The sequence below is a fragment of the Asterias amurensis genome, chromosome 2 (assembly GCF_032118995.1).
Source record: "Asterias amurensis chromosome 2, ASM3211899v1".
NCBI lineage: Eukaryota > Metazoa > Echinodermata > Asteroidea > Forcipulatida > Asteriidae > Asterias > Asterias amurensis.
This window is the reverse complement of record NC_092649.1, coordinates 25297273-25311693: the sequence shown is the minus strand read 5'-3', so window position 1 is coordinate 25311693 and position 14421 is coordinate 25297273.

The following is a 14421-nucleotide window of genomic DNA, read 5'->3' as shown; positions in this document are numbered from 1 at the left end:
TCTATTGTCTTCAAAATGGGCGGGGCCTATTTTCTATTGTCTTTTCAAATCTGCACATTAATTTCTATTGTCTTCAAAATGGGCGGGGCCTATTTTCTATTGTCTTTTCGAATGTGCATATTAATTTCTATTGTCTTCAAAATGGGCGGGGCCTATTTTCTATTGTCTTTTCGAATCTGCACATTAATTTCTATTGTCTTCAAAATGGGCGGGGCCTATTTTCTATTGTCTTTTCGAATGTGCATATTAATTTCTATTGTCTTCAAAATGGGCGGGGCCTATTTTCTATTGTCTTTTCATATGTGCATTCCAATTTCTATTGTCTTCTAAATGGGCGGGGCCTATTTTCTATTGTCTTTTCAAATGTGCATTCTTATTTCTATTGTCTTCAAAATGGGCGGGGCCTATTTTCTATTGTCTTTTCAAATGTGCATTCTAATTTCTATTGTCTTCAAAATGGGCGGGGCCTATTTTCTATTGTCTTTTCAAATCTGCATATTAATTTCTATTGTCTTCAAAATGGGCGGGGCCTATTTTCTATTGTCTTTTCAAATCTGCATATTAATTTCTATTGTCTTCAAAATGGGCGGGGCCTATTTTCTATTGTCTTTTCGAATCTGCACATTAATTTCTATTGTCTTCAAAATGGGCGGGGCCTATTTTCTATTGTCTTTTCGAATGTGCATATTAATTTCTATTGTCTTCAAAATGGGCGGGGCCTATTTTCTATTGTCTTTTCATATGTGCATTCCAATTTCTATTGTCTTCTAAATGGGCGGGGCCTATTTTCTATTGTCTTTTCAAATGTGCATTCTTATTTCTATTGTCTTCAAAATGGGCGGGGCCTATTTTCTATTGTCTTTTCAAATGTGCATTCTAATTTCTATTGTCTTCAAAATGGGCGGGGCCTATTTTCTATTGTCTTTTCAAATGTGCATATTAATTTCTATTGTCTTCAAAATGGGCGGGGCCTATTTTCTATTGTCTTTTCAAATCTGCATATTAATTTCTATTGTCTTCAAAATGGGCGGGGCCTATTTTCTATTGTCTTTTCAAATGTGCATTCTAATTTCTATTGTCTTCAAAATGGGCGGGGCCTATTTTCTATTGTCTTTTCAAATGTGCATATTAATTTCTATTGTCTTCAAAATGGGCGGGGCCTATTTTCTATTGTCTTTTCAAATCTGCATATTAATTTCTATTGTCTTCAAAATGGGCGGGGCCTATTTTCTATTGTCTTTTCGAATGTGCATATTAATTTCTATTGTCTTCAAAATGGGCGGGGCCTATTTTCTATTGTCTTTTCGAATGTGCATATTAATTTCTATTGTCTTCAAAATGGGCGGGGCCTATTTTCTATTGTCTTTTCAAATCTGCATATTAATTTCTATTGTCTTTTCGAATGTGCATATTAATTTCTATTGTCTTCAAAATGGGCGGGGCCTATTTTCTATTGTCTTTTCATATGTGCATTCCAATTTCTATTGTCTTCTAAATGGGCGGGGCCTATTTTCTATTGTCTTTTCAAATTTGCATTCAAATTTCTATTGTCTTCAAAATGGGCGGGGCCTATTTTCTATTGTCTTTTCAAATCTGCATATTAATTTCTATTGTCTTCAAAATGGGCGGGGCCTATTTTCTATTGTCTTTTCGAATGTGCATATTAATTTCTATTGTCTTCAAAATGGGCGGGGCCTATTTTCTATTGTCTTTTCATATGTGCATTCCAATTTCTATTGTCTTCTAAATGGGCGGGGCCTATTTTCTATTGTCTTTTCAAATTTGCATTCAAATTTCTATTGTCTTCAAAATGGGCGGGGCCTATTTTCTCTTGTCTGTTCAAATTTGCATACTAATTTCTATTGTCTTCAAATTGGGCGGGGCCTATTTTTTATTGTGTTTTCAACTGTGCATACTAATTTCTATTGTCTTCAAAATGGGCGGGGCCTATTTTCTATTGTCTTTTCGAATGTGCATTCTAATTTCTATTGTCTTTTCTCGTATGCAAATTAGACAATGGCAAGCTAATTTGCATACGAAAAAAGACAATGGCAAGCTAATTTGCATACGAAAAAAGACAATGGCAAGCTAATTTGCATACGAAAAAAGACAATGGCAAGCTAATTTGCATACGAAAAAAGACAATGGCAAGCTAATTTGCATACGAAAAAAGACAATGGCAAGCTAATTTGCATACGAGAAAAGACAATAGAAGCTACTTTGCATACGAGAAAAGACAATAGAAGCTAATTTGCATACGAAAAAAGACAATAGAAGCTAATTTGCATACGAGAAAAGACAATAGCTTATTTGCATACGAGATAAGACAATAGAAACTAATTTGCATACAAAAAAAGACAATAGCAGCTAATTTGCATACGAGAAAAGACAATAGAAAGCTAATTTGCATACGAGAAAAGACAATAGAAAGCTAATTTGCATACGAGAAAAGACAATAGAAAGCTAATTTGCATACGAGAAAAGACAATAGAAAGCTAATTTGCATACGAGAAAAGACAAAAGAAGCTAATTTGCATACAAAAAAAGACAATGGCAAGCTAATTTGCATACGAAAAAAGACAAAAGGAACTAATTTGCATACGAAAAAAGACAAAAGGAGCTAATTTGCATACGAGAAAAGACAATAGAAGCTACTTTGCATACGAGAAAAGACAATAGAAGCTAATTTGCATACGAAAAAAGACAATAGAAGCTAATTTGCATACGAGAAAAGACAATAGCTTATTTGCATACGAGATAAGACAATAGAAACTAATTTGCATACAAAAAAAGACAATAGCAGCTAATTTGCATACGAGAAAAGACAATAGAAAGCTAATTTGCATACGAGAAAAGACAATAGAAAGCTAATTTGCATACGAGAAAAGACAATAGAAAGCTAATTTGCATACGAGAAAAGACAATAGAAAGCTAATTTGCATACGAGAAAAGACAATAGAAGCTAATTTGCATACAAAAAAAGACAATGGCAAGCTAATTTGCATACGAAAAAAGACAAAAGGAACTAATTTGCATACGAAAAAAGACAAAAGGAGCTAATTTGCATACGAGAAAAGACAATAGAAGCTACTTTGCATACGAGAAAAGACAATAGAAGCTAATTTGCATACGAAAAAAGACAATAGAAGCTAATTTGCATACGAGAAAAGACAATAGCTTATTTGCATACGAGATAAGACAATAGAAACTAATTTGCATACAAAAAAAGACAATAGCAGCTAATTTGCATACGAGAAAAGACAATAGAAAGCTAATTTGCATACGAGAAAAGACAATAGAAAGCTAATTTGCATACGAGAAAAGACAATAGAAAGCTAATTTGCATACGAGAAAAGACAATAGAAAGCTAATTTGCATACGAGAAAAGACAATAGAAGCTAATTTGCATACAAAAAAAGACAATGGCAAGCTAATTTGCATACGAAAAAAGACAAAAGGAACTAATTTGCATACGAAAAAAGACAAAAGGAGCTAATTTGCATACGGAAAAAGACAATAGAAAGCTAATTTGCATACGAAAAAAGACTAGAAGTTAAATTGAATACGAGTAAAGACAATAGAAAGCTAATTTGCATACGAAAAAGACAATAGAAGCTAATTTGCATACGAAAAAGACAATAGAAGCTAATTTGCATACGAGAAAAGACAAAAGAAGCTAATTTGCATACGAAAAAAGACAATGGCAAGCTAATTTGCATACGAAAAAAGACAAAAGGAACTAATTTGCATACGAGAAAAGACAATAGAAAGCTAATTTGCATACGAAAAAAGACAAAAGAAGCTAATTTGCATACGAAAAAAGACAATAGAAGCTAATTTGCATACGGAAAAAGACAATATAAAGCTAATTTGCATACGAGAAAAGACAAAAGAAGCTAATTTGCATACGAAAAAAGACAATAGAAAGCTAATTTGCATACGAGAAAAGACAATAGAAAGCTAATTTGCATACGAGAAAAGACAATAGAAAGCTAATTTGCATACGAGAAAAGACAATAGAAGCTAATTTGCATACGAAAAAAGACAATGGCAAGCTAATTTGCATACGAAAAAAGACAAAAGGAACTAATTTGCATACGAAAAAAGACAAAAGGAGCTAATTTGCATACGGAAAAAGACAATAGAAAGCTAATTTGCATACGAAAAAAGACTAGAAGTTAAATTGAATACGAGAAAAGACAATAGAAAGCTAATTTGCATACGAGATAAGACAATAGAAGCTAATTTGCATACGAAAAAGACAATAGAAGCTAATTTGCATACGAGGAAAGACAAAAGAAGCTAATTTGCATACGAAAAAAGACAATAGAAGCCAATTTGCATACGAAAAAAGACAATAGAAAGCTAATTTACATACGGAAAAAGACAATAGAAAGCTAATTTGCATACGAAAAAAGACAAAAGAAGCTAATTTGCATACGAGAAAAGACAATAGAAGCTAATTTGCATACGAGAAAAGACAATAGCTTATTTGCATACGAGATAAGACAATAAAAACTAATTTGCATACAAAAAAAGACAATAGAAGCTAATTTGCATACGAGAAAAGACAATAGAAAGCTAATTTGCATACGAGAAAAGACAAAAGAAGCTAATTTGCATACGAGAAAAGACAATAGAAGCTAATTTGCATACGAAAAAGACAATAGAAGCTAATTTGCATACGAGAAAAGACAAAAGAAGCTAATTTGCATACGAAAAAAGACAATAGAAAGCTAATTTGCATACGAAAAAAGACAAAAGCTAATTTGCATACGAAAAAAGACAAAAGGAGCTAATTTGCATACGGAAAAAGACAATAGAAAGCTAATTTGCATACTAAAAAAGACTAGAAGTTAAATTGAATACGAGAAAAGACAATAGAAAGCTAATTTGCATACGAAAAAAGACAATAGAAGCTAATTTGCATACGAAAAAAGACAAAAGGAACTAATTTGCATACGAGAAAAGACAATAGAAAGCTAATTTGCATACGAAAAAAGACAAAAGAAGCTAATTTGCATACGAAAAAAGACAATAGAAGCTAATTTGCATACGGAAAAAGACAATATAAAGCTAATTTGCATACGAGAAAAGACAAAAGAAGCTAATTTGCATACGAAAAAAGACAATAGAAAGCTAATTTGCATACGAGAAAAGACAATAGAAAGCTAATTTGCATACGAGAAAAGACAATAGAAAGCTAATTTGCATACGAGAAAAGACAATAGAAGCTAATTTGCATACGAAAAAAGACAATGGCAAGCTAATTTGCATACGAAAAAAGACAAAAGGAACTAATTTGCATACGAAAAAAGACAAAAGGAGCTAATTTGCATACGGAAAAAGACAATAGAAAGCTAATTTGCATACGAAAAAAGACTAGAAGTTAAATTGAATACGAGAAAAGACAATAGAAAGCTAATTTGCATACGAGATAAGACAATAGAAGCTAATTTGCATACGAAAAAGACAATAGAAGCTAATTTGCATACGAGGAAAGACAAAAGAAGCTAATTTGCATACGAAAAAAGACAATAGAAGCCAATTTGCATACGAAAAAAGACAATAGAAAGCTAATTTACATACGGAAAAAGACAATAGAAAGCTAATTTGCATACGAAAAAAGACAAAAGAAGCTAATTTGCATACGAGAAAAGACAATAGAAGCTAATTTGCATACGAGAAAAGACAATAGCTTATTTGCATACGAGATAAGACAATAAAAACTAATTTGCATACAAAAAAAGACAATAGAAGCTAATTTGCATACGAGAAAAGACAATAGAAAGCTAATTTGCATACGAGAAAAGACAAAAGAAGCTAATTTGCATACGAGAAAAGACAATAGAAGCTAATTTGCATACGAAAAAGACAATAGAAGCTAATTTGCATACGAGAAAAGACAAAAGAAGCTAATTTGCATACGAAAAAAGACAATAGAAAGCTAATTTGCATACGAAAAAAGACAAAAGCTAATTTGCATACGAAAAAAGACAAAAGGAGCTAATTTGCATACGGAAAAAGACAATAGAAAGCTAATTTGCATACTAAAAAAGACTAGAAGTTAAATTGAATACGAGAAAAGACAATAGAAAGCTAATTTGCATACGAAAAAAGACAATAGAAGCTAATTTGCATACGAGAAAAGACAATAGAAAGCTAATTTGCATACGAGAAAAGACAATAGAAGCTAATTTGCATACGAGAAAAGACAATAGCTTATTTGCATACGAGATAAGACAATAGAAACTAATTTGCATACAAAAAAAGACAATAGAAGCTAATTTGCATACGAGAAAAAACAATAGAAAGCTAATTTGCATACGAGAAAAGACAATAGAAAGCTAATTTGCATACGAGAAAAGACAATAGAAGCTAATTTGCATACGAGAAAAGACAATAGAAAGCTAATTTGCATACGAGAAAAGACAAAAGAAGCTAATTTGCATACGAAAAAAGACAATAGAAAGCTAATTTGCATACGAAAAAAGACAAAAGAAGCTAATTTGCATACGAGAAAAGACAAAAGAAGCTAATTTGCATACGAGAAAAGACAAAAGAAGCTAATTTGCATACGAAAAAAGACAATAGAAAGCTAATTTGCATACGAAAAAAGACAATATAAAGCTAATTTGCATACGAGAAAAGACAAAAGGAGCTAATTTGCATACGAGAAAAGACAAAAGAAGCTAATTTGCATACGAAAAAAGACAATGGCAAGCTAATTTGCATACGAAAAAAGACAATGGCAAGCTAATTTGCATACGAAAAAAGACAAAAGGAACTAATTTGCATGCGAAAAAAGACAATAGAAAGCTAATTTGCATACGAAAAAAGACAAAAGAAGCTAATTTGCATACGAAAAAAGACAATAGAAGCTAATTTGCATACGGAAAAAGACAATAGAAAGCTAATTTGCATACGAGAAAAGACAAAAGAAGCTAATTTGCATACGAAAAAAGACAATAGAAAGCTAATTTGCATACGAGAAAAGACAATAGAAGCTAATTTGCATACGAGATAAGACAATAGAAGCTAATTTGCATACGAAAAAGACAATAGAAAGCTAATTTGCATACGAAAAAAGACAATAGAAGTTAAATTGAATACGAGAAAAGACAAAAGAAGCTAATTTGCATACGAAAAAGACAATAGAAAGCTAATTTGCATACGAAAAAAGACAAAAGAAGCTAATTTGCATACGAGAAAAGACAAAAGAAGCTAATTTGCATACGAGAAAAGACAATAGAAGCTAATTTGCATACGAGAAAAGACAATAGCTTATTTGCATACGAGATAAGACAATAAAAACTAATTTGCATACAAAAAAAGACAATAGAAGCTAATTTGCATACGAGAAAAGACAATAGAAAGCTAATTTGCATACGAAAAAAGACAAAAGGAACTAATTTGCATACGAAAAAAGACAAAAGGAGCTAATTTGCATACGGAAAAAGACAATAGAAAGCTAATTTGCATACGAAAAAAGACAATAGAAGTTAAATTGAATACGAGAAAAGACAATAGAAAGCTAATTTGCATACGAGAAAAGACAATAGAAAGCTAATTTGCATACGAGAAAAGACAATAGAAGCTAATTTGCATACGAGAAAAGACAATAGCTTATTTGCATACGAGATAAGACAATAAAAACTAATTTGCATACAAAAAAAGACAAAAATAAGCTAATTTGCATACGAAAAAAGACAAAAGGAACTAATTTGCATACGAAAAAAGACAAAAGGAGCTAATTTGCATTCGGAAAAAGACAATAGAAAGCTAATTTGCATACGAAAAAAGACAATAGAAGTTAAATTGAATACGAGAAAAGACAATAGAAAGCTAATTTGTTTACGAGAAAAGACAATAGAAAGCTAATTTGCATACGAGAAAAGACAATAGAAGCTAATTTGCATACGAAAAAGACAATAGAAGCTAATTTGCATACGAGAAAAGACAAAAGAAGCTAATTTGCATACGAAAAAAGACAAAAGAAGCTAATTTGCATACGAGAAAAGACAAAAGAAGCTAATTTGCATACGAAAAAAGACAAAAGAAGCTAATTTGCATACGAGAAAAGACAATAGAAACTAATTTGCATACGAGAGAAGACAATAGAAACTAATTTGCATACGAGAGAAGACAATAGAAACTAATTTGCATACGAGAGAAGACAATAGAAACTAATTTGCATACGAGAGAAGACAAAAGAAGCTTAATTGCATATGGGAAAAGACAATAGAAGCTAATTTGCATACGAGAAAAGACAATAGAAAGCTAATTTGCATACGAGAAAAGACAATAGAAGCTTAATTGCATATGGGAAAAGACAATAGAAGCTAATTTGCGTACGAAAAAAGACAATAGAAGCTAATTTGCATACGAGAAAAGACAATAGAAGCTTATTTGCATACGAGAAAATACAATAGAAGCTAATTTGGATAGGCCAAAAACGCTTATTTGAATATGGGAAAAGACAACAGAAGCTAACTTGCATACGAAAAAAGACATTAGAAAACAGGCCCCGCCTATTTTGAAGACAATAGAAATTAGTATGCAGATTTGAAAAGACAATAGAAAATAGGCCCCGCCCATTTTGAAGACAATAGAAATTAGAAGCTAATTTGCATACGAAAAGACATTAGAAAACAGGCCCCGCCTATTTTGAAGACAATAGAAATTAGTATGCAGATTTGAATAGACATTAGAAAATAGGCCCCACCTTTTTTGAAGGCAACAGAAATCAGTATGCAAATTTGAAAAGACAACAGAAAATAGGCACGCCTATTAAGAAGAAAATAGAAATTAGTATGCAAATTTGAAAAGACAATAAAAAATAGACCCCGCCTATTTTAAAGACAATAGAAATTAGCCCACGAACTTTGAAGAGTTGATGTTGCTTTAAAGGGAAGTGTTTAAAAACAATTGAAGAGTTAAGAAAACTCGTAAGAGTTGAGAAAACAACTTAAGAATTTTTGAAAACAACTTTAAAAGACTTGGAATACTTGATAGAAGAGTTGATTATCAACTTGGAAGATTTGGTAAAGACAATTTGGAAAAGTTGATATTGCTTTAAAAATTGAAAAGGAGTTGATCAAGAACTTTGAACAGTTAGGAAAACAACTTAAAAGACTTGGAATACTTGATATAGAGCATGGAAGAGTTGATTAAGAACTTTGAAGAGTTGAGAAAACAATTTGAAGAGTTGACTAAGAACTTGGATGAGTTGAGAAAACAACTTAAAAGACTTGGGAAACAACTTGGAAGCTTTGGTAAAGACAATTTGGAAGAGTTGATTAAGAACTTGGGAGAGTTGAATAACAACTTGGAAAAGTTGATTAAGAACTTTGAAGGGTAGTGTTTAAGAAAACTTTGAAGAGTTAGGAAAACAACTTAAAAGACTTGGAATACTTGATATAGAGCATGGAAGAGTTGATTAAGAACTTTGAAGAGTTGAGAAAACAATTTGAAGAGTTGACTAAGAACTTGGATGAGTTGAGAAAACAACTTAAAAGACTTGGGAAACACCTGGTAAAGATTTGGTAAAGACAATTTGGAAGAGTAGATATTGCTTAAAAAATTGAATAGGAGTCGATTAAGAACTTGGGAGAGTTGAGAAAACAGTTTAGATCACTTAATACAGAACTTGAAAGAGTTGATTAAGAACTTAGATGAGCTGATTAAAAACTTGGAAGAGATGTCAAAACAACTTGAAACAGTTGAGAAACAACTTTGAAGATTTGGTAAAGACAGTTTGGAAGATTTTATATTGCTAAAAAAAAGTTGAAAAGGAGTTTATTAAGAACTTTAAAGAGTAGTGTTTAAGAAAACTTTGAAGAGTTAGGAAAACAACTTAAAAGACTTGGAATACTTGATATAGAGCATGGAAGAGTTGATTAAGAACTTTGAAGAGTTGAGAAAACAATTTGAAGAGTTGACTAAGAACTTGGATGAGTTGAGAAAACAACTTAAAAGACTTGGGAAACACCTGGTAAAGATTTGGTAAAGACAATTTGGAAGAGTAGATATTGCTTAAAAAATTGAATAGGAGTCGATTAAGAACTTGGGAGAGTTGAGAAAACAGTTTAGATCACTTAATACAGAACTTGAAAGAGTTGATTAAGAACTTAGATGAGCTGATTAAAAACTTGGAAGAGATGTCAAAACAACTTGAAACAGTTGAGAAACAACTTTGAAGATTTGGTAAAGACAGTTTGGAAGATTTTATATTGCTAAAAAGAAAATTAGAAACAAGTTAATTTAGAAATCAGGAGAGTTGAACAACCACTTGGAAAAGTTTATAAAGAACTTTGAAGAGTTGGGAAAACAAATTGGAAGAGTTGATTAAGAGCTCGGCAGAGCTGAAAAAAAAAGTTTAGAAAGAGTTGAAACAAAAACAGATTACTTGGTAGATACTTTCGGGGGACGATTTCTTGGGAAGGTTTTGTGAGGAGTTTTGGGGGTGAGAAATAGGATAGTTAAAGGATAGCTCTGATAAAGGTTTGCACTCAGGACCGTCGGCCTGGGGCCGCATATGCTCCGTTCCATGTTGTGCGTGTGGCGTGATTTTTCAGGAAAGTTTTTTCATACTCACATGTCCAAATGTAGATGCAGTTCAATCTGAAGTGTTGTTCTTCCATGACGTGGCGAAGTTAGTAAAGAATGTGATCATACTCACAGGTTCAAATGAAGTTACGAACTAAGTTCCATCTGAAGTGTCCTCAGCGATTTAAGTTCAAATTAGTAAACCCAACACCAGCTTAACAAATCATTTGGAATGGGTCAGGGAGATTATCAAAATAATACTGATTTTGTTTTTGTGAATTCCGCATGTTTATTATTAAATATTTCTTAAGATGAATGGTAATATAAACAAATAACTGAAAACAAAGAGTCAAAGAAAATCCTGAAGTATAAAAAAAGCCGAAAAAAATGAGTTGCAAAAACAACACTTCAAAGGTTTAAATGGAACAGTTGAAAAAAAAAACTATCCAGAAATAAGAGTTAAGAACAACATGTTTAATAATAACTATATCTCAAGATGACTGGTCCAGGATCAACTTGTGTAAAGTTGCAGCAAGAAAACGTCGATATAGATTATAAGTTTGTAAGTTCAATACCAGTATGGCACTCGGGGTGAAAAAAAAATTAAAGCAGGGATGCCCTTATGATACATTGCATGGCAACCTTGATGAAATCAAAGCAAACATGACAATAAAAATCCCCAAAATGAAAATCACAGGATTGCCACGATTGATAAATTACTTGACAAACTATTTTCGGTGAATTTAAAGACAGTCCAACAACACACATGAGCTTGGAGTTGTCATGTCACAACCAACTTGGTGACCAATCTAAACAAAGTTTTAAAGCCAAAAGTGTAAGGGTCTGTATACATATGGTTTGAGAAAATTTAAGCAGCTTGATGTTTGAAAATCTGTAACATGAAAAGTTTTGAGGGAGTGGACAGAAAGTGCTTTTGGTACTTTAAAAGTTCGATACAGTACGAAGCATCCAACCTTTGTTCTGTTGATGATTCGAGGTCAAGTCTTGATTGGGACTCCAGACATCAGGTTCATCACTGCTGATGTCAACACTCTGTTTCTGTTCAATCTCTACCATCTAGGAAGCAAGGTGGTCTGTTGAGTGTTCTGACCCTCTTCAAGGGCCTCCTTGATCTGAAGTAGTTGGAAAGTAATAAAATCAAACTTTTATAGGTAAGCATAATCCATTTGGTTAATGAGAGCCATTAAGTTTAACACAGTTAAGCCAACTTATCCTTTATCCCCGATGCAAATTTAACATCCTATTATTTCAAGCTAGCTTGTTGAAATACAAGTCCCATATACAACATCATTTGACAAACATGGCATAAACACCAGGGCAAACCCTTCTCTCCAAAGTAAACACAATTGGGTTCTCGCACCAGCATTAAATAACACACATGACCTTTACGCCCTACTCAAAAGACGGAGCAATAAGGGTCAAGTGTCTTTGGAAAAATTTGCAATTCAATATAACTTTAGCGATACAACACCAACTTGGAATGGTTTTACAATATTGCACAAAATTACTTTGGAAAGGATTTGAGAGGTATAAGAACATAACCTTGAAACTGTTTTGATAGATGAACAATGAATACCTCGGAAATTATTGGCACAGTACACTATAAAGTTTGCTTGGCTTGAATGGAGAACACAACACTAAAAAGTTGTAAAAATAACCTCAGAAATTTGCAATGGCTAAAAGAAAAAGCCTAGCCTTCGAAGCTTGGCAACTTAATGATTTACAAACTCAGTAGGTAGATCTCTATCGACTGATATTTGGTTCTGAGAAGAACCTGTGGGCTCAATGTTTCAGACAGTATACTCTGTCCATCAGGAGACTGCTGGACTACAACTCTAGCTTATACGACAAAGCGGTAGCTGAAGATGCGCATTAGAGCTGGAAGGGCGTGATGAGCAGTTTAGGGTCCCATTTGAATTGACTTCGGGTATAGAAGACCCTAAGTCAGGGGACGACTGGTGATGAAGAGACTAGGTTCCTAATCAAATCGACTTCGAGTATAAGTGACCCATGGAGGTGGTTCTTCAATTAGTCAATAATCTGAAGAAGAAAACAGACACAATATTAATCTTTTCATCAAAAGTCATCTATCAACATAAACCACAAGGGAAACTGATTGGGTAAATTTTGAAATGATTCTTGGGGTTGAACAAAGAATTGACTCGAGTCAAAAGAATTGACTCGGATTAACGTGTTGGCGCTCTTCCAACTGAGCTAGTCAAAAGCCATAGTTAACGGTTGTATGGCTTCTGACTGGCACCCCCGAACAAAGATATTGACAAAATAGGGACACCGCCAATTTTGGGCTAGATAGCTCAGTTGGTAGAGCGCCGGCACGTTCAAACCCCACTCTAGTCAATTCTTTATTCAACCGCAAAAATAAAAAGACATCTAGCAAGACATAGCATGGCTGTAATTTAACAATAATTACGGCCATACATTGTCAACATAAAATGGTATCGAGAGATTGTACAAGGTTGCTTTGAAAACGACTTGAACAGTTCAACATGAACAGTTCAACATGAACAGTTCAACATGAACAGTTCAACATGAACAGTTCAACATGAACAGTTCAACATGAACAGTTCAACATGAACAGTTCAACATGAACTAGGTATGGTTTCAAGAGATGCAACCAAACTGGACAACAGGCATTTTGACGAAATGTCAAAGGCACCACAAATCCTAGTGAGAATAACAATTTCAGAGTACCAAAGACATTTGGTTGGTAAGTTTTTGGAGGGCTGGACAACACATTGATAGTTTCAAGAGATCGCATACCATTGGATAGTGAACTTGTAGCCAATTGAAGTTTTATTCAGCTTAGCAAATTTTGAGGGACTCAACATTTTGCTTATCAGAGATGGCAAAGTTGTGGCTAAGGAATTATACAAATTTAATAAAGTGTTATAAAAACACAAGGTTCATAAAATGTGCATATACCTTCAGTGGTCATGGCAATCTATGTTGTAGAACCTTCAGCGATGTTCTTTTGTTCCAGGTTGACACGCTTTCATCATCTGTGCTAACAGCAGCCCCCCTCCCCCCCCCTAACTAGGGACAGCCAGCATGGCAACCTAAACGAAATCAAAGCATATTATGACACATTTTGAGCAATATATGACAAATGATTTTCGGTAAACATAACACGAGTTTGGAGCTTTCCACATCACAACCAACTGGATGACCAATCCAAATAAAGTCAAGCCTTAGATAAAATGGTCTGTATACAATTGGTTAGGACAATTTAAGAGAATTTAAGCACACAAGCAGCGCACAAACATTTGGCTGTATGAAAATCAGTAAGATGAAAAGCTTTAAGGGACTGGAGAGAGTGTGCTTTTGGGTTGAGCAAAAACTTGCAAGAGTTTAATTAAGATAACATGGAAGAAAAGACTTGGGAAAAAAAACTAAGAATTGAAAGAGAGTTAAACAAAATTTTTACAAGTTCAAAAACAAAGATAAAAATGGAAAAAAAATGAAAAAGAGCCACAGCAAAACAAAGCAAGACAACGATTATAATTTTACTCTCAAAAAATTTAGATAAGGTTTTCTCAATTGGGGCAATATTAGCAGAGTGGCCAACCTGATGTTAGAACAGTTATTCCAAAAAAGAAATGGTAAAGGGGTGGCTCACAAGCCCCAATAACGAATATGAAAGCATTACAATGCACGCCCTCGACTGGTTGAATAAATGCATTTTCTATGCGTTGTTATCGTTATCAGTGTGACTGGGCCTTTAGAATGAAAGAAAGGCTTACATTACACACTCCAGTTCCTTGTGACTTAATACTTGCACAAACTGTGCCTGTGCGGATGACCTGCAGCAACTGTAGCAGTAACTGTGTCGTC